Raw genomic sequence first — 23624 nt, forward strand, 5'->3', positions numbered from 1 at the left:
TCAGGGGACTCACCTTTAGAGCTCTTGGGACTTCAGTGAGACACCTGACTCCAAAGGGTCCAAGGGATCCTGGTCTATTTTTATTATTGGAAAACCTTGACCTAGGAGAGAAAATATTCAATTACAATAGAAAGTCAATAGAGGGTCATTGAATTCAACACACTGTTCATGAAAACCTCCCTTAACACTAATGAAAAGCTTTCAGCACCTGGAGGAGTTCCTGTGGTTCAGACGCCTACCATTTTAGGCCAGGAGCTGATATTGTAAGGCAGGGGCTGAATGAATCACCACATCGTCTCCTGAAGACTTAGGGCATCATTGCAAAAATGTAACCTGCTGTGACATAACTATACACAATAGATGAGAGGAAGAAGAGAGAGGATTGAAGATGGTGGGGGTCTTGGGTTTCAGAAATGCGAGGGATCCAAAGCAAGTTTGAGAAGCTGTCTAAGGTTGATACATAAAACCAGAATCCCAGGTTAGGGACCAGGAGGCATCAGTCTCTTGCCTGTTGGTGCAATGAAAGTGAGACTCATGTGTTTAGCTTTTAGCAAACCTCTGTCTGGCAGCTAGGTGTCACAGTGGATAGAGCACCAGGCTTGTAGCCAAGAAGATGAATCTTCCCAAGTTCAAATCTGGCCTCAGACACTTCCTAGCTGTGTGACCTTGGGCAAGTCACTTAATTCTGTTTGCCTCAGCTTCCTCATTTGTAAAATGAGCTGTGGAGGGAAATGGCAAACCACTCCAGTTGCTTTGCCAAGAAAACCCCAAATAGAGTTAAGAAGAGTCAGACATGACTGAAATGATTCAACGATCAAACAAAAAACAAACCTCTGTGCCTCAGGTAAACTGCCTCGTACTTCTCTACTAAGCCATAGACTGGTTGTATGATCTGGGTTATTTATTCTATATATAGGCCCGCAGGGACTTCCTCTACGGGGAGTCCACTGGGCTATGAAATCACAGCCCCTTCCCGCATTCATGTTTTGTCGCCGTTCTGTTGCTTTATAAACAGCCATAGTGTAGTGGAAGGAAGAGCTGTATTTGGGCGCAGTAACCCTTCTTTGTGGGAGTAATATTGATACTCCCATAAATGACCTCAGGTATTGTTAGGATCGAATGAGATAAGGGATGGGAAATGCTTTGTAAGCCTTTGAAGGACTCTTGGAATGGAGTCATTAACTAGAACTGTGGAGGGTTTCCCTGGAAGTCCAGCTCAGGAGTCTTTCTTCCGGCTCCCTGAGAAGTTTCTATTCTTCATTTCCCAGTCCGAGCACAGCTTGTGCCCTCCAGAAGCCCGCCTTCGTGCTCATTCCACTCCTCTTCTGAATTGACCTCTTGGTTTTTGTACTCTGCCTTTGCAGCAACACTCCCCTCCACCACCACCCCTCCCCCGCAAGTCCAAGTGCCTGGATTTTCTTTGTTCATCACATAAGGGGAGGCAGCAACATCCAGCTCTCTCCACAGTGGGGAAGAGAAGGCTCCTCATCCTGCTTACCCAAGTCACAGCCTCCATTAGCTGTGGCACAGAAGGGAGGGGTATAGAACGTCACCTAGTCAATTTCTATGCCAAAGAGCCAAAGGGAGGGACAGACGGTGACCGTAGAGGAAGACAAAAGGCAGGAACTCTGAGGAGGCTTGAGAGAGACTGAATTTATCTACCATGTTCCCTCTTAAACTCAATCCAAACAAACCCCAGGTCTGATTCATTCAACAAACATTTTTTATATAGTCCTCTGAACAGAACACGGTGGCAGATAATAGGAGAGATAACAAGTTTGAATAAGGTTGCTATACATGATGATGATGAAGAAGGAGAAGAAATGCTTTACATGTTACCTCATTTGATCCTTATAACAACCCTGAGGGGTAAGTGCTATTATTACCCCCATTTTATGGATAAGGAAACTGAAGCAAAGGAAAATCAAGTGATTTACTTGACCAGGGTCATAGAGGTAGGAAGAACCTAAAGTCAGACTCGAACTTTGGTCTTCCTTATGCCAACTTAAGCAGAGGGACAGGAGGTGAACAAAGATCACCATGATGAACATTAGCACATGATAATGACATTATAGATGTACATAAGCATTGGGTTTATTACCAACAAGACTCATCTTCATGAGTTCAATTATGGCCTCAGACACTTACTAGACACTTTCCTTTGGGCAGCTAGGTTGAGGTAGTGGATAGAGAACCAAACCTGGAGACAGGAAGACTTATCTTCCTGAGTTCAATTCTGGCTTCAGACACTTACTGGCTGTGTGACCCTGGGCAAGTCACTTCACCTTATTTGCCTCAGGTTCCTCATTTGTAAAACAAGCAGGAGAAGGAAATGACAAACCAGTCCAGTATCTTTGCCAAGAAAATCCCACATGGAGTCACAAAGAGTCAGGCACAACTGAAACAACTCAAGAAGACAAATGGAGATTTTCTTAGGTTTGAAAGAAGGAAGACCCGGGCTCAAGTTCCAATCAGATCTGTTTCCTCATCTGCAAAACGTCTATAACAACACTGTAGCACCTACCTCATTGGGTTGTTGTCAGGCCAAATGAGATAATGTTGCCCAAGGCTCTGTCCTGCCTCTTCTCTTCCCCCTCTATACTACTTCCCTTGGTGATCTCATCAGCTCCCATGGATTCAATTATCATCTCTCTGCTGATGAATCTCAAATCTACTTATCCAGCCCTAACCTCTCTAGTGATCTCCAGTCTTGCATATCCAACTACCAATTGGACATCTCCAGCCAGATGTTCCATAAACATCTCAAATCCAACACTTCTAAAACTGATCTCATTATCTTTCCTCTCAAGCCCTCTCCTGTTTGTAACTTCCCTATTACTTCCAAGGGTCCCATCATCCTCTCAGTCACTCAGGCTTTACAAGCTAGGTGTCATCCTAGAAACTCTTCAAGCTCTCGCCCTCCATATCCAATCAGTCACCAAAGCCATTGCTTCAAACTTCACATCTCTCATTTACTCACCCTTCTGTCCTCCGACACTGCCGCCACCTTGGTTCAGGCCCTCATTATTCCATGCCTACAACACTGCAATAGCCACTGATGGGTCGGTCTGCCTTGGCTCTCTCCCCACACCAGTTCATCCTCCACTTAGCCATCAAACTGATCTTCCTTATGCATACATCTGACCATCTATGGCCTCATTTAATGAACTCCAGTGGTTCTCTATTACCTTCAGGATCAAATATCAAATCCTCCATTTGGATTTTAAAGTCTTTCAGAATGGAGCCCCTCCATACCTTTCCAGTCTTCTTACACCTTTCTCCCCTCCCCATGCTCTGTGAATCAGCTGTCACTGACCTCCTTGCTGTTCCCTGCACAAGACAATCCATCTCACAGCTCCAGGCATTTTTACTGGCTGGCTCCAGTACCTGGAGTGCTCTTCCTCTTCCTCACTTCACCTTAGCTTTCTTCAAGTCTCTGTTAAAGTTCCATCTTCTACAAGAAGTCTTTTCTGACCCTCCTTAATATCTGTCTTCCCTCTGTGTTTGTCTTAGATTTCTCCTGTTTATCATTTCCATATTTAGATCTATCTATCTATCTATCTATCTATCTATCTATCTATCTATCTATCTATCTATCTATCTACCTATCATCTATCTATCTATCTATCTATCTATCTATCTATCTATCTATCTATCTATCTATCTATCTATCATCTATCTATCCATCCATCCATCCATCCATCTATCTATCTATCTATCTATCTATCTATCTATCTATCTATCTATCTATCCATCCATCCATCCATCCATCCATCCATCTATCTATCTATTCATCTATCCATCCATCCACCCATCCATCCTTCTATGTATCTATGTATCTATCTACCTATCATCTATCTATCTATCCATCCATCCATCCATCCATCCATCCATCCATCTATCTATCTATCCATCTATCCATCCATCCACCCATCCATCCTTCTATGTATCTATGTATCTATCTACCTATCATCTATCTATCTATCCATCCATCCATCCATCCATCCATCCATCCATCCATCTCTCTCTCTCTCTCTCTCTCTCTCTCTCTACATATCAGTATCTCTTTTTCTATCTAGGAAATAGGACATTATTGTTTACATGATATCTCCCCCATTAAACTGTAAGCTCTTTGAGCAGTCTGTTTTTTTTTTCTTTTTTGCCTTTCTTTTTGTCCCTGGCACTTAGCGAGATGTCTGCAACAGTTATTATCACCATTGCTATTATTGTTATTATTAAGAGGCAATGATGGGGTGATAGCTGAGCTCAGAACTATGAAGACTCTTGATTTCAAGAGTCTTATGTGCCCCTGACATATAATAGTGGTGTGACCCTGGGTAAGTCACTTAACCTCTCACTACTCTGGCAGCTCTCTAAGACTATAAATTGTGAAGAAATATCCACTTGCTTTGATGGAGGAAATTCCTCACCTGAATGTTCCCTTTTCTAATAAAGTCACAGGTCCACTTTCATGACTACCACTAATGATCATCCATGAAGTCTGAGGGGAACATCATTTTTGTCTTGCTCAGTATCTCCCACTTAACACATGAAGGGACCCATAATGCAAATGAATGAATGTTTTTATTACTGCCTCCCAAGGAGGATGAAAGAATGTTGGGAGGGATGGCTGATTTCCAATACCCAGGCTTGGGAAAAAGGATGTTCTCACCTAAGGGACATGACCGACAACTTTTTGCTGGTTATATCAAACATCTCACTATCTACTGTCAAACATAAAAAGTGTCAGAGCTGGGAGGGACCTTAGAACATAGAATGTCAGAGCTGGGAGGGATCTTAGAACATAGAATGTCAGAGCTGGGAGGGATCTTAGAACCCAGAATGTCATTCCTGGGAGAGTCTTAGATTGTAGAATTGGAAGGGGATTCAAATACAGAAGGTCAGATTTAGGAGTGCCCTGAGAACACAAAATGGGGAATATCAGCGCCAGAAGGGACACCAAAAGCAATGACGTCCGTGGTGGGAGGAATCTTGGGCCATAGGATGGCAGAGCAGGGAGGGACATCAGAGATCCTCTAGCCCAGCTGGCACAGATTCAAATCTGGGCTCTCTTTGGCCTAGTGGTGCTATCGTTTACAAGTCCCTCAAGTTCTTGGGCCCTCCATTGCTCCGTGTATAAAACGAGGGGGCTGAACTCCACACTCCCTAAGGAGCTGCTGACTCCATCAATGTTTGGGCCATCTGAGGCCCCAGAGGCGCAGGGCCATGCCCGGGTCACTCAGGGAGTTCCCAGCAGGAGCCTTTGACAGTTTTATTTATCTCCCCTCCTCCCTTCTTCCCCAGCCTCATCTGCAGTGAGATGGGGAGGGGAGGCACAGGAGGTGTCCTTTGATTAAGATGACACAGCTAAGCTCATAAATCACCTCCTTTTATTTTTCTTTTCCCTCCCAGGTCCCCCACAGGACCCCTTCTGCAGAAGGGAGCCAAAGAAAAAGAGGCAGGTGGAGCTGGGGATTGGGCAGGAGCAGGGGGAAAGATATGTTCGGAGGGGCTCCGGTGAAAGGCAGTGTGCTTTGGGTCAAGCTTGAAGCTTCCAGAAGAGAAAAGCAGACGTCTCCTGGAGAAATAAGGCCTGAGGAGAGAGGTGCGGCTGGGAGGCTCAGCCATCCTATTGTGGTAAAACCCTAATATTTCGGCGAGTCACCCAATTAACTTTCCATATATTAAATTTCAGCCCTACACTATGGTACCATGGGCAGGAGAATGATGGTGCTATCCCTCCCTGGGTAGGAAGCCTTGACAGTGAGAGGCCCATCATCATCTTATGAGAGGCAGGCACATAAACAATCCCCCCAGCGCCCCCCAAAATCCGACGGTGCAGACACGGTGACATGGACACACGCCTGCATGGTAGAGAAACTCCAATTAGGCTCCTGAGGAGTCAGCATTCAGAGGGGCAGACAAGGCAGAGCTAAGCTGAAGGGTCTCCACTAGTGTGTGTAATAAGATCCCAAATTACATCTCCATTCCCTCCTGGCCTCATTGCAATGGTAATGCCCCAGGAGGAGCAGCTGTCTGCCTGAAGTTTCCCAAGGAAGGCTCTGTCTCATGGAGAGGATGCCTACCTGGGCTGGGGGAGAGTCAGCTTTCACCAGTTCTGGTGACCATCCCGGCCTGGTGCCTTCAAAGGGATGAGAGTTTTCGATCCGTGTGTGTACCACCAAATGTATTGTGTAGACTCAGGGCCTAGCAGAGGGCAGGGTGTTCAGTCGGTGTTCAATAAATGCCTGGATTAGACTGAATTGAATTGACTTGAACCATGGAGATGCAAGGACCTTGAAACACAGAACATGCAGGATGACCTTAGAACACAGAATACCAGAGCTGGAATGGACCTAAGAATATAGAACATGAAGGGTAGACCTAGAAGGGACCTTAGAACATAGAATGTCAGAGCTGGGAGGGACCTTAGAACATAGAATGTCAGAGCTGGGAGGGACCTTAGAACACAGAATGTCAGAGCTGGGAGGGACCTTAGAACATAGAATGTCAGAGCTGGGAGGGACCTTAGAACACAGAATGTCAGAACTGTTAGAACACAGAATGTCAGAGCTGGGAAGGACCTTAGAACCTGGAATGTCAGAGCTGGGAGGGACCTTAGAACCTGGAATGTCAGAGCTTGGAAGGACCTTAGAACATGGAATGTCAGAGCTGGGAGGGACCTTAGAACACAGAATGTCAGAACTGTTAGAACACAGAATGTCAGAGCTGGGAGGGACCTTAGAACCCGGAATGTCAGAGCTGGGAGGGACCTTAGAACCTGGAATGTCAGAGCTTGGAAGGACCTTAGAACATGGAATGTCAGAGCTGGGAGGGACCTTAGAACACAGAATGTCAGAACTGTTAGAACACAGAATGTCAGAGCTGGGAAGGACCTTAGAACCTGGAATGTCAGAGCTGGGAGGGACCTTAGAACCTGGAATGTCAGAGCTTGGAAGGACCTTAGAACATGGAATGTCAGAGCTGGAAGGGACCTTAGAACACAGAATGTCAGAACTGTTAGAACACAGAATGTCAGAGCTGGGAAGGACCTTAGAACATGGAATGTCAGAGCTGGGAGGGACCTTAGAACACAGAATGTCAGAACTGTTAGAACACAGAATGTCAGAGCTGGGAAGGACCTTAGAACCTGGAATGTCAGAGCTGGGAGGGACCTTAGAACCTGGAATGTCAGAGCTTGGAAGGACCTTAGAACATGGAATGTCAGAGCTGGAAGGGACCTTAGAACACAGAATGTCAGAACTGTTAGAACACAGAATGTCAGAGCTGGGAAGGACCTTAGAACCTGGAATGTCAGAGCTGGGAGGGACCTTAGAACCTGGAATGTCAGAGCTTGGAAGGACCTTAGAACATGGAATGTCAGAGCTGGAAGGGACCTTAGAACACAGAATGTCAGAACTGTTAGAACACAGAATGTCAGAGCTGGGAAGGACCTTAGAACCTGGAATGTCAGAGCTGGGAGGGACCCTAGAACCTGGAATGTCAGAGCTTGGAAGGACCTTAGAACATGGAATGTCAGAGCTGGAAGGGACCTTAGAACACAGAATGTCAGAACTGTTAGAACACAGAATGTCAGAGCTGGGAGGGACTTCAGGAGTGGCTTGGTTGGCTACTTGTGGGTAGGCTACTCAACAAAGGCCTGGCACCCAGGGGATGGTTTAGGAGTTTGAATTCTTTTTTGTTTGTTTGTTTTGTTTGGGGCTCTTTGGTCACAGAAATTATTCAGACTAGAGGGGCTGGGACCTACATCAGTGGAGAAAGCTGATCAAACCACAGACCCTTCAAGTTCGGGAACAAGTGTCAACCACTACCTACATCTATGTTCTGTGACAGCTCACATCCTACTGCCCTGAGATTACATGAGAAAATCACAGAATCTTAAGAACTAGATGAGAACTCAAAGGTCATTCAGCCTGACTCTAATATATTTTCCTCTCTCTTGTCTTTTTCTAGACAAGTGACCACAGAACCTCTACTTGCAGACTTTCAGTCTATAAACTTAGCCCTGTAGTGTTTGTCAGTATCCAAGGTAGAAACATTCACCAAAAATTTAACAACCGGCTCTCAAAAAAACAGTCAGAGCTGGCTCCAGCATACCCCTATCTATGTTGCAAAGCCTTTTTCTAGCTCCAACCTATAGTCTATGTTCTAAATCCCTTTATTGTTCGGACCTTCTATGATCTAAGATCCTTTACAGTTTTAACAAAGACCCTTTCTAAATCCGACCTTTGTCCTGTGTTCTAAGACCCCTCCTAGCTCTAGCATTCTCTGATTCTGATTTTCTTATCCTTAGGAAAAATTAGTTCAAAAAATTAGCTTCTTCCTTCTACCCTCACATGCCCATGATTCCTCCCCATCTTGACCTAGAACAACTGCCAAAGCCCCTAAGCTGCTGCTCCACGAGACTGAGTGAAAGGTGCAATAATCCATCCTAAAATATGTTGGGCTGTTGCTGTGGCAACCTTGCCCACCGCAGACCATGGATTTAAATATTTAATGACTTTATGGATATTAGTCGGGGTCTGGAAAGGGATGGTGGGGGGAAAGGAGGGGAGGACACTTGTCTTTTTGGCAGAAGGCTCTGGGCTGTGCCACAATGCCTTTGGACTAGCTTTCTGCCTGTGGATCTCTGTTGGCCCTATAGGTAGGAAGAGGCGCAGAGCTTTGGGGGCTGGAGGTTAAGAAGCCATCCCGAGGTACGAGGGCCTACTTTCTGGAAGGAAGAGTGAGCACATGGAAAGGCTACTTTGTAAAGGGACACTGAGCAGCAAGAACATCTAGGCTTTTGTTTTTATCCTAAATATTTCACTTGGGATGACAGAGAAAGATCACAGAATTAAAGCTAATGAGAGATAACGGAGGCTACACTCTCCTCCATTGTATTTTATGTATTTTTAATCTTGAATTGATATGCTTTATTTTAACATCACCTTCATTTTAACAATATATCCCTCCTACTCTCTGACACAGCATGTCAGCCCTTAGAATGAAGATTTTTAAAAGCAGGTCTGCAAAACCAGCAATGCCTCAACTGTGTCTGATGGCCGATGCAACAATTCTGCCCCCATAGCCCCTCCCATTCCCAATCCCCTTCCCCTGACAAGAAAGAGGAAGGTTTTAGCATCATAGATCTTGGGCTGGAAAGGGGCTCAGTCCAACCCTGTCACATTAAGGATGAGAAAACAAGGAGACTGATCGGGGCAGCATTCAAAACCAGATCCATACCAGTCTTCCCGTGCTTCTCTGGATTCATCCTACTTATCATTTCTGACAAGGGAGTAACAGTCCACTGCATTCCTGTGCAGAATTTGTTTAGCCACGGCCTAATCTGGGAACCACAGAAATCTGAGAGTCGTTACCTCAGGGGCCATCCAGCGTACCACATCCCTGAAAGGAATGACCATTGCAACATATCCAACAAGTGGTAGGGAGCTGCTGCCTGAAAGCCTCTAAGTAGGCCTTGTACAACTTCTCTAGGCAGGTCATTCCACTTAAGGACAGCTAAGATATATACACATGCATGTGCGTATGTGTGTGTGTGCACATGTGTGTGCATGTATGTGTGTGCACATGTATTGGTGTATATGCTATGTGTGTACATGTATGTTGTGTGCATATGTGCATACACACAGGTGTACATGTGTGCGTATGTATACACACACATACACACACACTCTGGCTTTGGCTTGGCCAGAGTTCTTCTCCATTAGACTTCTCAGCACCAGGCAGGGCACAGACCATGTGGGGCAGAGTGAAGCAGGCTTTGCCTTTCTCAAACGCCTCCCAGGACTCCACTGCAATCAGTGTTGCTATAATGAGCTCCAAGCACATTAATAAGGAAGAAATGGCCGCTTAGTGGCCAGATCTCGATGTGTAATCACCCTCCCTGGTCTGGAGAGCGATGGTGAATGCCAAGAGTGAGGCAGACGGAGGCTGAGCATGGAAGCCTGTCAAGGTACTGGAGCAGGAAGCAGGAACAAGGAAACGTGGGGGGAGCCACAGAGACATCAGGGTGAAGAAATCCTGTGTCTAAGGAAAGGCTCAGCCTCAGAAAGGCAGCCTAATCAATCAGTCAACATTTATTAAGTGCTTACTATGTGCCAGGCACTGTGCTAAGCCTAGAGTAGGGCAGAAAGCACCGGGTCTAGAATTCTAGGACCTGGATTCAAATCCCAGATCTTCGAATACATAATATTAGCTATGTTTCCTTGGGTAAGTCACTTCCCCACTTGGGGCCTCTTCCTTAAAAGGAGGGGGTTAGGTGAGGTAATCTCTAAGGTCTCCTCCCCTTACCATGTCTAAATCCAGGATCCTATGATTAGAACTAGAAGGGACCTCAGAGATCATCTAGTCAAACACCTTCATTTTACAGATGAGGAAATTGATCCCTCTAGAGACAGGTTCTCACCCAATAAACCAAAAGCATATGAGATCACAATTGAGAAGGAACTAGGGTGAAGCCATCTGGGATTTGCTTCAGGGCACTGGCATTTAGAGGGTGCTGACAGCACTTATATTCCTTTAGCAAGTAGGAATGATGGAGGTTAGCAGTTAATTAGCAATAATCTCAGGGAAAGGGGAGAGAGGGCAGGAACCAGCTCTTTGATTTCATCTGCGTAGTCTCTACACATCACCTATACTACAGGGCAGTCCCAAGGAGGAACCTCCCTTCACCAATGCTAATTGACATCTGCTCTCCAATGTACAGTTTTCTTATAGTCTTTTTTTTTGGGGGGGGGGGGGAGAGGGCGAGGCAATGAGGGTTAAGTGATTTGACCAGGGTCACACAGCTAATAAATGTCAAGTGTCTGAGGGTCGGATTTGAACTCAGGTCTTCCTGAATCCAGGACCAATGTTTTATTTACTGTGCCACCTGGATGCCCCTTCTTATGGTCTTAAAGCATTGCCTTGGGGTGGAGAGGTTAAAGAGTATTAGTTAAAATAGTAATCTTGCAAGCAAACCCTTCCCTGGTCTGCTCCCACCTAGTTGCATCACCCTGGTGAAGTAGCATCAGCAGCATCCTGAGTTTTCTTTCTCATGGGCCTAGGGTTTCTCGTCCACACTAAACACCAGCTGTTTTGTTTTAAAAAGTTGATTTGCTGCCTGCCCTGGACTTGGCCCTGGGGTCAGAGAGATGAGTTCCAGCCCGACTTTCCTGGAGAGAGGAGATGACAAAACCACCCCCATCTGGCATTTCTGAAGCGCCCATCAGTAGCTCTAATTCAGTGGATCTCGGGACTGAAAAAACACAGTCAGAGGTCACCAGAACCTGCTGTTTCTCAGCATCCCTAACTGGTGGGGTGTTCATGATAAGCTCTGGGGACGGAGCACCTACATCTTTAGGCTGATACACCAGGTCCATTATGAACAAGGGCGTTCTTGAAATCTACCTGAGTTCCCTTTGGATTTGAATACCCTCACCATCCATCCATCTCTGTAGTCACTCAAAAGTCCAGTAAGCAAAGCACCAGTCTAGGTATGGTGTGGGGACAGAGGACTTCCAAATGCTGACACCTCTACTGGTCATTGTTCTTGTTGAATTCTTATTTTCTTCTTACTTTTTTCCTTCTGTTATTAAAAGTGGCTCTCTTTGAGAAGGCAGGGGAAGAGATACGGGGAGAAATCGAAGTGATGTACCAAGATATCAATGAAAATCTGTTGTGTTATTTAAAAATCCTTCCTAGTCTCATGTTCCATGAAGATAAGATCTGAATAAGGATGCATGTAGTCACCTCTCTGGCTTCCTCTTCCAATCCCACTGAAATGAGTCATGGATGTGAAAGCTGGAATGTACCTTAGAGGTTATGTAGTCCTTATACAGGTGAGAAGCTCAAATTTAACAAAGTATTTTATACACACTATCCTATTTGATGCTCACCATGATGACTGGAGGTAAGTGTTATATCATTCTCCCCATGCCGCAGATGAGAAAAATAAGGAGCAGAGAGGGGAAGGAGCCGGTCCCAAGTCACCCTAGGACTTGGACATAGCTCTCTGGACACTGCCCTGCTACATCTTCTCCCTCTGTGTCACACTAGGGTCCCATGACCAGACAATTGCCAAGGTTAATCAGCCTTGCAGACTACCAGGCTGGAGAAATTGAGAATTAGGCAAGGAACTCAGGAACTCAGTCCCCTTCAGACTGAAAGCTCTCCAAGGGCAGGGATTGGCTATTGCCTTTCTTTGTATTCCTCAAACTTAACACGGTGCCTGGCACATAGTAGGTGCTTAATAAATTCTTGTGAACCAACACTTTGGAGGACTCTTTATGCCTCCACTGTCTGGTGGGGACAGCCCTGGCACCTGAGACCTGAAGACACAGACCTAGTAAGGGGCCTAATCTTATCTGATGGGACTGAAAAGGGAAGCCCTCTGGGAATGCTGGGTGCTCTATATTTTGAGAGGCAGTGTGGCATAGCGGATAGAGTGCTGGACTTGGAAGTCAGAAAAACATGGGCTCAAATCCCTCCTCAGACACTAGCATGTGACCCCGAGTTTGTCGCTTCTCTTGGCCTGTTTCCTCATCTGCCAAATGGGAGGGGTGGACTGGATGACATCCGAGGTCCATTCCAGTTCTAAATCTATTGTCCTGTGGTCCAAGCCTGGAACACAAATCAGTTATAAAATGGACAAGGAGAGCTCGCCTTCCCCACTCCCCCTGTCCCTCCCCACCCCCCAACTCCTCCACGCTTCTCCTTTAAATTTGCCGGGTAATAAATATTAGAGACAAAAGGTTTTAAGGGGCAACTGCAATTGATTCTTGTCACCTGGGCTGAATTAGCCAAGGCCACAACCCTGTCCCAGAAGAGGATTTACTATAGGTATCTCCCTCTTGCGCCAGGCAAGATAAATAAGAGAAGAAATAACCATTACCGAGGTCCCCAGCACGGCCCTTGGAAACCCTTCAAGAGAAATGATTGGAGGAAGAATGCAGAGAAGTTGCCAGCTTGCACTACAGGAGAGAGTTTCCTCTTCTGGGAGATCTCTCTGCCAATAGAATCACACTGGTCTGGTCCATAACCCCATCCAATGACTTAGAGGGTAAGTCCTAGGAAACTTCTGTCAGTTTCTCAGTAAGGAAGGAGGTCCCCCGTCTCTCTGCATTGGCTGCACCTGTTTGGAAGCTCACCTCCTCAATTCCTTCTAGGCTCAGTTTAAGGGTCACTGCTTCCTCTATAATTCCATTTTGTATATATTCTGAATACAGCTACTTAGGTAACTATTTCTCTCCCCTAATAAAAGTAAGCCTTTTTTTTTTGAACAGGGATTGTTTTATTCTCTGTACGTGTACCCCCAGGTCCTAGAACACAGTTGGCATTTAATAATTTCTGGTGATTGAATGACTGAAATCCTCTGTTTGGTGTTCAAAGCCTGCACATAACCTAGCCCCGTTCTCAGATTTCCAGTCTTCTGGGGGTAAATCCTAAGTACTCTTCAATCTCATCACATCTGCCTCCTGGCTGTTCCTGGCATTGGATGCTCCATCCTGGCTATGGGCGTTTTATCTGGCTGTTGTCCCCCGTGCTTGGAAGGCTCTACCTCTTCATCCCACTTCCTGGATCTGAAAATCTTTGCTAAAAAATCCCATCTTTTAGCGGAAGCTATTCCCATCTCCCTTAATTCCAGTGCCTTTCCTCTGTTGATATTAAAGATTTACCCTGTACGTAGTTTGTTTGTACATAGTTGTTTGCTTGTTATCTCCCCCGATAGACTGGGAGCTCCTTGAGGGCAGGGCTGTTTCCTGCCTTTTTTTATATCTCCAGTGCTTAGCACAATGCGTAGTACTGGCATGTAGTAAGTGCTTAAAAGATTGATTGACTGATTAAATGTCAGACTTAAATAAATGCAAATCTTCCTGACTTGCCCAGAACACTATCAACAATGTCTTATGATAATAATGATGGTGGTGGTGGTGATGGTGATGATGGAGGAGGAGAAGAAAGAGGAGGAAGAGGAGGAGGAGAAGGAGCAGGAGGACGAGGAGGAGGTGAGCTAGAACTGAATCTGGACCACTTGAAAAACAGATCCTTGTTCAAGTTATCTATATTTCCCATATGAAGAGCATTCCTCTAGTTCTGTTCCAAGAACTACCTGGCAGAGGGATTTGGGTAGAAGGTAATTGTCCCAGGGCTGGAGAACAGCTGACCTCCACAGCAGCTGCTGCTGAGTTGAGGTCATTAAAACAGAATGGTGTTTATGAAATGAGTCCTGTTTTTCCCTGGTGCTCCTGCTGCCAGTGGATGTCTCTCCCTCCCTGTCCCCATCTCCTTCTCACTTGCTCATTCCCTCTCTGAAGCCATAATGGTTACAAATAAACCCACTCAGCACATATTAAAACCTGGAAACGAGTCCCGAGACTGACATATTGTTGGAAGTCTGGAGTTCAGGATGGTGGAAGAGAAGATGTTATCTGGGGCTCCCTCAAGCTCCACAGGGTGTTGAAGTGGAAAACTATATTAGCTGTGGAGTCAGAGAATATGGGTCTAGATCTTAGCTCTACCCCCCTTCCGCTGGAGTAGAGTAACCTTGGGGACATCACCCATTTTGAGTCTCAGTTTCCTCATCTGTAAAATGAGGGGTCTGGACTCAAGTTATATTCTCCACATGGATCCATGGGTTCATTCTTGCCCTATTTTTGACATTGAATTTTGAGAGACAGTGTGGTATCCTTGGTAGAAAGCTAGACTTGGGGGTCAGGAAGATCTGGGTTCAAATCCTGACTCAAACACCTGTTATTTGGCCCTGGGCAAGTCACTTAACCTGTCTGAGACTGTTTCCTCATCTATAAAATGACTGAGTGCCTTTTGCAGAATAATATTTCAAGAAAGCCCCTTCTGTGTTTGACTTCACTCTTTCCTCTCTTGCTACTACTTTCCCAAATTCCTTGCCAACCAACACACTGACTGACATATACTAAGCATCCAAAAGCTTTTTTCTTTCCTCCTTTCTTAACTTTTCTTCCTTCCTTCCTTTCTTCCTTCCTTCCTCCTTTCTTTCTCTTTCTTTCTTTCCTTCCTTCCTCCCTCCCTCCTTCCCTCCCTCCCTTCCTTCCTTCCTTCCTTCTTCCTTTCTTTCTTTCATCCATTCACCATCCATCCATCCATCGAACAATCATTTGACCTGTTAGATCTTGCTCAGCACCTTCCTACCTATGCAGCTTTCAGCACATAATTCATTCTTGGAGCCTCAGCTTGCCCCTCTGTGAAATTAAGTAATTAGACAAAAAGATCTCAGAAGCTGGCCCCTTCCACTTCTAACTCCTAGTGTCCTGTGATTTATCCCCTGAGCAAGACTTCAGACTAGCGCCCTTGAGAAGACCTAAAAGACCTGTGACGTGGGTAGGAGCAAGAGGAAGAAGGGCATGTCGTGGCTGAGGGGCATCATGCATAGAGTTGACAGTCACCCTGGTTTTCTGTGATCTACTTAAGAGTCTGTACTATCTCTTCTCAGGGGCAACTAGGTGGCTCAGTGGACAGAGCACCTGACCTGGAGTCCAGAAGGCTTATATTCCTAAGTTCAAATCCAGCCTCAGATACTTACTAGCTATGTGACCCTGGACACGTGAGTTAAACCTGTTTGCCTCAGTTTCCTCATCTATAAAATGAACTTTAGTGTCTTTGCCAGGAAAATCTTAAATGGGGGTCAGGAAGGGTCAGGCACGACTGAACAATTATATCTGCTCATCACTTGATTATATAAGGTGAGGCTAAGTGATTCTTAGAATAATTGTGGGTTCGTAAGTGATTCTGAGGATAATTGGGGGTAAGTATCTGAGGCAAGATTTGAACTCAGGTCTTTCGGGTTCCAAGTATAGTAATCAATCTTATATCCTGTCTAGGAGTCTAAAGTTCCTTATTAGTATATCAATACATAGATAAAGCACTTTGTAACCCTTGAAGTACTATATTGTTATTATCAACTTCATCTTTTGGCTAGGTCTCTTCCATTTCTAGATGGGCATTCTTATATTTGTACCCAGAAAGCAGTCCATTAGAATGGCTACATTTGGCTGTTGTTCCATCATATCATAGACACAAATTAGAATATGGTAAGAACATCGGGGTTCTATTGCATCCATTTCTGATCGGTAAGGACTCAGGTAGTGTATTTCTGCAAGCTAAATGTGACACGCAGTCTAAAGAGTTAACAAAAAGACCTCCATTTCTTGGTTGACCCCCCCCCTCCCAAAAAAAAAAAAAGTGGTGTGAAGGAAACCTAATGCCCCACCCCACGGAATAAAAGGGTCAGAGTAAAATAAAGGGTCAGCACCTAAGAGCTCTCCAATGAATCATGAGTTCCAGGCAGAGCAGGAGCAGGGTTTCTTCCTCACCCTCTTGAATGCCAAATCACAGGTATTGTCAGATTCTAATAACAGAGGACGTCTCGCTGTTATCACTGTGAATGGCAATTAAGGTAACACACACACACACACACATTCATTCCCACACACACAAGCCGCTGGGCTCTGCCTTCGGGAGACACAATGGAGGGGCGTTGGATGAGGGAGTCCCGAAGGACCCTTTCAGCTTTAAAGTTCAGGAACCTACATAATATAATAATAATGTTCATTGTCGGGCAGGATTGAGAGCTGTGAGTCCAGGAATGCTGTGATCTCTACAGAACTCAATTGGAAGTTCACCCCAGGGGGCCAGGGAAAGGTGCACACTGGGCACGTGCAGGCTACAGAGCATTATAAACATGGGATCACTAGGGCGCAGCTGAGCAAAGGACATTGGTAAATAAATGTATGAGCTGACCACGAGGGAGGAGTGAGGGATTGGCATTTTAATAATGGTGTGGGTTTTTTGTTTTGTTTTGTTTTGTTTTCCATGAAAAGTATTTGCCCCAACCCTTTTTCTGGATCTAATTAGCAATCCTGCAAAAAACAATCTCTGGAATCCAAATAGGTCCCTCAATGAGAGGCACAGCCTCATAATGCAGAGCGGGAAAGGGAATCTTATGCAATCTGCCCATTTTACACAGGAGAAAAACTGAGGCTCACAGCAGTTTCACAGAGGACACAGACCAGAGAATCTCAGCACTAATAGGGATCTCCTTTAGTCCAACGGACAGTTGAACAGTCAGCTGTTCAACAACAGGGGCCAGTCTCACATTTTCTAGGACAGCTAAAGTGAGGGGGAACCTACTGCCTTGGGAAGACTACTCACGGACCTTTGAATGGTCAGACTAAAGTCTAGAGACTTGTCCAAGGTCATTGGATCCTAGCATGATGGATATAGAACCCACTTAGTCTAAACCTCTCATTTTACAGAGAAGAGGGCCACACAGGCAGCAAGTGCTGGAGGCTTGATTCGAACTCATATCCTGTGCCTCCATATCTTCAGATTTATATACTGAGCAGGGAGAGAAAAGCAATAAGAAGGTAGCATGATACAAAAGAAAACAGTGGCTCTGGATTCCAAAGACCTGGGTTGAAATCCTGTCTTTGACATCTACACCTGTGCTACTTTGACAAAGTCATTTAAGTTCCCCAGCCTTCAGTTTCCTCAACTAAAATACTTAGGGGTTTTGTTAGGATCAAATGAGCTCATGTTTGTAAAGCACTTGGCACAGGACCTGACACATAGTAGGTGCTTCATAAATACTGGTTCCCTTCCCCCAGAGGGCCTCTGAGGGGGCCCTTCTAGCCACACAGCTATCATTTGAAGACCTGGTTTTGAATTCTGAACTTTGCTACTAGTGGACAAGTCAAGTCAATACACATCCACGAAGCTGCTACTATATGTAAGTCAGTTTCTTCATTTATTAAATAAGGGGGTTGGACTAGTTGACTTCTGAGGCTCTTTCTAGCCATGATCTCCATGATCTTATTACACCTGAACCCTTGGCTAGACTTCCCTGCCCAATAGGCTTACTTGGGGGTCTGGTTTTTGTCTTCAACATTTGTTTTCACAGGATTTTTAGTTCCATATTTTTCTCCCACCCTTGCTTCCCTCCCTCTTCCCCAAGATGGAAAGCAGTCTAATATAGGTTGCATATGTACAATCACATCAAACATATTTCTACATTAGTCATCTTGTGAAAGAAGAATCAGAGCACAAAGGAAAAACCTCAAATAAGAAGGAAATAAAACAGTCCAAAAGTAGAAACAGTATGGTTCAATCTGCATTCATAATTCACAGTTCTTTTTTCTGGATGTTGAGAACATTTTCTATCACAAGTTCTTTGAAACTGTTTTGGATTGTTGCACTGCTGAGAAGAGCCAAGACTATCCCCATTGTTCATCACACAATGTTGCTGTTACTGTGTACAATGTTCTCCTGGTTCTGCTCCTCTCAGTCAGCATCAGTTCATCTAAGTCCTTCCAGGTTTTTCTGAACTCCTCTTGCTCATTGTTTCTTGTCACAATAGTATTCCATTACATTCATATACCACAACTTGTTTAGCCATTCCCCCGTTGATGGGCCTTCCCTTGATCTCCAATTCTTTCCCACCACAAAGAGAGCTGCCACAAATATTTTTGTACATGTGGGTCCTTTTCCCTTTTCTGTGGTCTCTTTGGGATACAGATCCAGCAGTGGTACCACTGGGTCAAAGAGTATGAACACTCCCATAGCCCTTTGAGTATAGCTCCAAATTGCTCTCCAGAATGATTGGATCAGCTCACTGCTCCACCAACAATGCATTAGTGTTCCAATTTTTCCACAGCTTCTCGAACATTTATTATTTCCCTTTTTTTGTCATATTAGTCAATCTGATAGGCGTGAGGGGGCTGGTTTTTGTCGACACTCCTATCCTTGATCCAAGGCTTAGCACCAGAGACATTAAAAAACTTGAGAGGAGGAAGAAAGCTGGGGGCTCCTCCGATTCCAAATCTTCCTGCCAAAGATAAAGGGCATTTATCTAGAGCCGATTAAAGCCCCATTTCCTTCTTTAGCAAGGAGTTTGGAAATCATTTCCCAAACTTTATCGTAGAGACAAAATGAAATCCCATCTGACTGTACCTCGAACAACCTCGTGGCTGGAGTTGTGAAGAGAGGCATGCCTCAAATAGGAACTGCAAACCTGTTTCCTTAGTGGACCCCAGGAGAGTCAGCAGAAGCAGTGTGCCAAGAAGAGGGTTGCTGGGCACAGAAAGGAGCACTGGACGTGGAGTCAGGGGGCCTGTAGTAGAATTCATCTACCTCTGCTTCTTTGGACCTTCTATGTGACCTTGGGCTAACTTACTTACACCTCTGTTTTCTTCCCTACAAAATGAGGGCACTGGACTGGATGGCTTCTAGCCCTGAATCAATAGAAGTCAGTGTGGAGGAGACAGTGAGAGACCTATAGAACCTGGTCCCTACCAGCTCTGTCTCTGTTCTATGTTCTAAAATCCTTCCCACCTTTGACTTCTAATTTCCAAGATCCCTTTCAGTTCTGATATCCTATGTTCTATGTTCTAAGATCTCTTCTAGCTCTAACATTCTGCATTCTAAGGTCCTTCCCATCTCTGACATTCTATGTTCCACGGTTCTTCCAGAGTCAACATTTTACATTCTCTGCTCCAAATTATGTACTATCTCTGACTTTCTAAGATTGTTCCCATTCACTGGGGCTTCCTCCCCCTTCCAAATTAAATGTACCTCCTTGGCTCTGCTTGCAGCTCCTCGAAGGTGAGGTGCTATTAGGGCTCTGGGACTCTCTAGTGCCATTCAGTGGGCTTGGATCATTAGCAGGGATTTCCACGCCTTGAACAGCAGGCATCTGCTTTGTTGGCAATTACCCAACTGGACAAATCCACTCCAGAGAGACTTTTGGTCTAATAAACATGGGACTGGGATTGTCCACCTTCTTGTTATTCTGGGAGAATTACTTTATAAACATTTGAGTTCATTTAAAGACCACAGGGGTGGGATTGGGGTTTATGAAGCCCAGTTTGAGTTACCCCCTCCATCCCCAGGGCATACTACCAATAAGTACACTGTGGGAAGAGTTAGACTGAGTCCACTGGATTCAAACTCTCTCTGTCTCTGTCTCTGTCTCTGTCTCTGTCTCTGTCTCTGTCTCTCTCTCACACACACATACACGCATACACACTACCACCACCACCACCACCCAAAACAATTCCAACACCAAGAACAGCAATGGAAATTGGGAAATTGGAAATGGCTTATTGTTTACGTGGGGTTCAGAAGAAGGTTATGAAGGAAGAGTGAATAGCATGGGGCCATGAGGGGAGAGGGAGGAATGGAAGGCAGACCCTACCCCAGGAAGCCTAGTATTTCTCCATCCCCCAGTCATGGAATCTCCTTTCCCTAGCTGCACCACCAGAGGCAAGGGCCATCACACCACTAGGATTCATTCTAGTCTGAAAGAGACCCTCCAATGATGGGCTGAAAGGGGGAGAGCCAGGGTCAATGTTTAATGGCCATAGACTCAGTTTTAGAATCCCACCCCACTCCCTGAGTAGTGAGTCATTTGCTTTTAGAATGAGTGACCAATGAGGAAACCAAAGTGTTCTCTGATCAGTATACAACAGTGCCCCTCTTAGGCTGGGTTCCCCCGACACTTCCAAGGACCAAAGCTTCAGGAGGACAAGAATGGCCACACATTTAAAGAGCACTTGAGGGTTTACCAAGCACAATGTCTGGCACTTAATAAATGCCTGTTGTCTTGACCACCACCCTGTGAGGTAGGTAATAAAACTATCCCCATTTGACAGATAAGGAAACTGAGGCACAGAGTATTAAGTGACTGGTCCAGGGTCACAAAGGTAAAAAGCCAGAATTCAAATTCAACTCTTCTGAGTCTAAGAGAAGCCCTTAACACACAGTCTGTTAAAGTCCTTTTCAGCTCTGAAATCCTATGTCCTATGCTCTAAGATTCTTTCCACCCTGAGAATTCTGCATGGTCTAAGGTTCCTTCTGGTTCTGAAATTCTGTGCTCTATTGTTCTAAGATCTCCTAGATCTGACACTCTATGTTCTAAGGCCCCTCCCAGCTCTGACATTCTGGGTCCTATCTTCTGTGGTCCATTTCACATTCACATTGAGAATTGATGGTCCTCCCAGCTCCAACAGTCCATGGATATGATATGAATATTTTGAAGAGTCTCCTGGGGACCACTTGGGTCAGGGCTCTAAAAGTGGGCCATGTGATTGTACTCCCCGTTTTGGTACACACGCATGCGCACACACACACATACACACAGAGCTTTTCAACTCTGCTCCCAACACGTTACGTCTGCAGAAGAGCATCCCTAGGAAGCCGTAGCAACCCTGCTGGGGCCTCTTGGGGTTCTGGCTCTCCAGATGGCCCTGCTGCCAGGTAACCCGGCCTAGCACTCCAGATCAAGATGCTGGGCCTCATTACTATAACACTCCTACTCCTGGAGCCCCAGCCGTTCCTGCATTACCCCTCCCGGAGAAATGAGCCCAACTCTATTAGCAGGAATAAAAGGTGCATTATTACAAGTGCTCAGATGCAGCTCTCATTTGAACACTTAATGGCTTGTTAATAAAGTCTAATTTGGGGAGCCTGGCACACGGCCTCTGGGGGGAAGGGCAGGCTCTGGTGATATTAATCAGGGGAGCAAGAGTCACTGCCTTAAGCCTGCTTGGCCTTTGGTACCTTCATTGAAAAATGACAACTTAATCCATAACAGAGAAGACAGAGGGCACAAAGTGGGGGATGGAGGTGGGATGAGAGTATAACTGATCCATGCAAGCACAGGATATTAGAGCTGTGCATCTGTGACTGTGAGTTCAGGAAGGGAGATGTATGCAAACGTGGGGGAGGGTGTATGTAACCATGGAGTATGTATACATATAGGATGGCTGTACACATATGTATGTGTAGGAAGGAAATATAAACCTGCATATGTGCAGGATAACTTATGTATCTGTGTATTCTGTGTGACTGCATATGCATGGGAACGGGGAGGACAATAAGTGATCATTACAGACATGTAGGTGTGCAGGTCCACTGTGTGTGTATGTGTGTGTTTGTGTTTATGAGAGAGATATTATTCAGAGAGGAGACTCATAAGATTTAAAGCTAGAAGGGACCTTAGAACACAGGATATAGAACGATGGGTATAAGGAGGATCAAACAGAGAGGTTCAGAGTTGGCAAAGACCTTAGAACAGAGAATGTTAGAGCTAGAAAGGATCTTAGAATGCAGAATGTCAGAGCCGGGGAGGACCTTAGAGCATGGGAAAATTGCTTGAGGTACTAAAAAGTAAAGTATCCAGGGTTACACAGACACTTCCCGTCACAAGCAGTTCTATGTTTACACATATATTTACATATAGAGAAGCAGAGCTATGATTACACATATGGCAATATAGAATATATTATAAAGAAATACAGTGATATCACATATAGAAATTCAACACAACACACAGCAAAACAAGAATTTAAATATAATAGGAAGGAAAAAAGGAAACAAGCATTTTATTAAGTGCAAGTTATATGCAAAGAACTTTGTTAATCATGTTACAAATATTATCTTGGGGCAGCTAGGTGGCACAGTGGATAAAACACTGGCCCTTGATTCAGGAGGAACTGAGTTCAAATCCAACCTCAGACACTTGACACATACTACCTATGTGACCCTGGGCAAGAAACTTAACCCTCACTGCCCTGTAAAAACACACACACACACACACACACACACACACACACACACACGCAAATATTATCTTTCATTTGATCCTTACAATAATCCTGTGGGGATAGGTGCTGCTTTCCCCTCCCCCCCCCCATTTTATAGGTGAGAAAACAGGCAGACAGAGATCAAGTAACTTCCACAGAGTCATATAGCTAGGAAGTGACTGGGGCTACATTGGAACTTAGGTCTTCCTGACTTCAGGCTGCATACTCTCTCCACTTCACCACCCAGCTGCCTTTAATAATGTTGTATATACTTAGATGTTACAAATGGCAATAAGTATTATAACTACTATATTATTTTATTTCTCATACTCTATTAGAGATATGTTGGTTTTGGTTTTGGTTTTGGGTTTTTTTGCAGGGCAATGAGGGTTAAGTGACTTGTCCAGGATCACACAGCTAGTTAAGTGTCTGTCAAGTGTCTGAGGCCAGATTTGAACTCAGGTCCTCCTGAACCCAGGGCCAGTTCTTTATCCACTGTGCCACCTAGCTGACCCTAGAGATATGTATTGATGGTGCTGCTTCTGACACATACAGGGACTGTGTGACCTGGGATAAGTCAATTAACCAGCCAGTACCCCAAGCACTGCTCTGAGACTCTAAGCGGCCGGGCAGATTCTGATTTGCTTCACTGAGAGAGCTTCTTACTGGTAAGTTCCTACCTCGATGAAATCATAGGGCTGATCAGAAAAAAAAAATCTCACATACACACATACACACACATACACACATACACGCACACACGCATACACACACATACACGCACACACACATACACACACTCTCTCACACACATACACACACTCACACACATACACACACGCGCACACATACACACACTCACACACACGCACATGCACACACACACTCTCACGCATACACGCACTCTCTCTCACACACACATACACACAAACACATACACACACTCTCACACACACACACACACACACACACACACAGTATTATAGAAGGCAATTTCCAGATTTC

At 45.1% G+C, this 23624-nt stretch overlaps 1 protein-coding gene across 1 annotated transcript in view; it reads right to left on the reverse strand.

Annotated features, from left to right (window-relative positions):
- The window catches only part of TSPAN18 (tetraspanin 18), a 79395-nt gene that overhangs the window by 35702 nt on the left and 20069 nt on the right, over positions 1-23624 (reverse strand). The window contains 1 exon segment of the mRNA XM_043970461.1: positions 14-101. The gene's annotated coding sequence lies outside the window, so the exon portion shown is untranslated.

This window comes from Dromiciops gliroides, chromosome 6 (genome assembly GCF_019393635.1).
Source record: "Dromiciops gliroides isolate mDroGli1 chromosome 6, mDroGli1.pri, whole genome shotgun sequence".
NCBI classification, from domain to species: domain Eukaryota; kingdom Metazoa; phylum Chordata; class Mammalia; order Microbiotheria; family Microbiotheriidae; genus Dromiciops; species Dromiciops gliroides.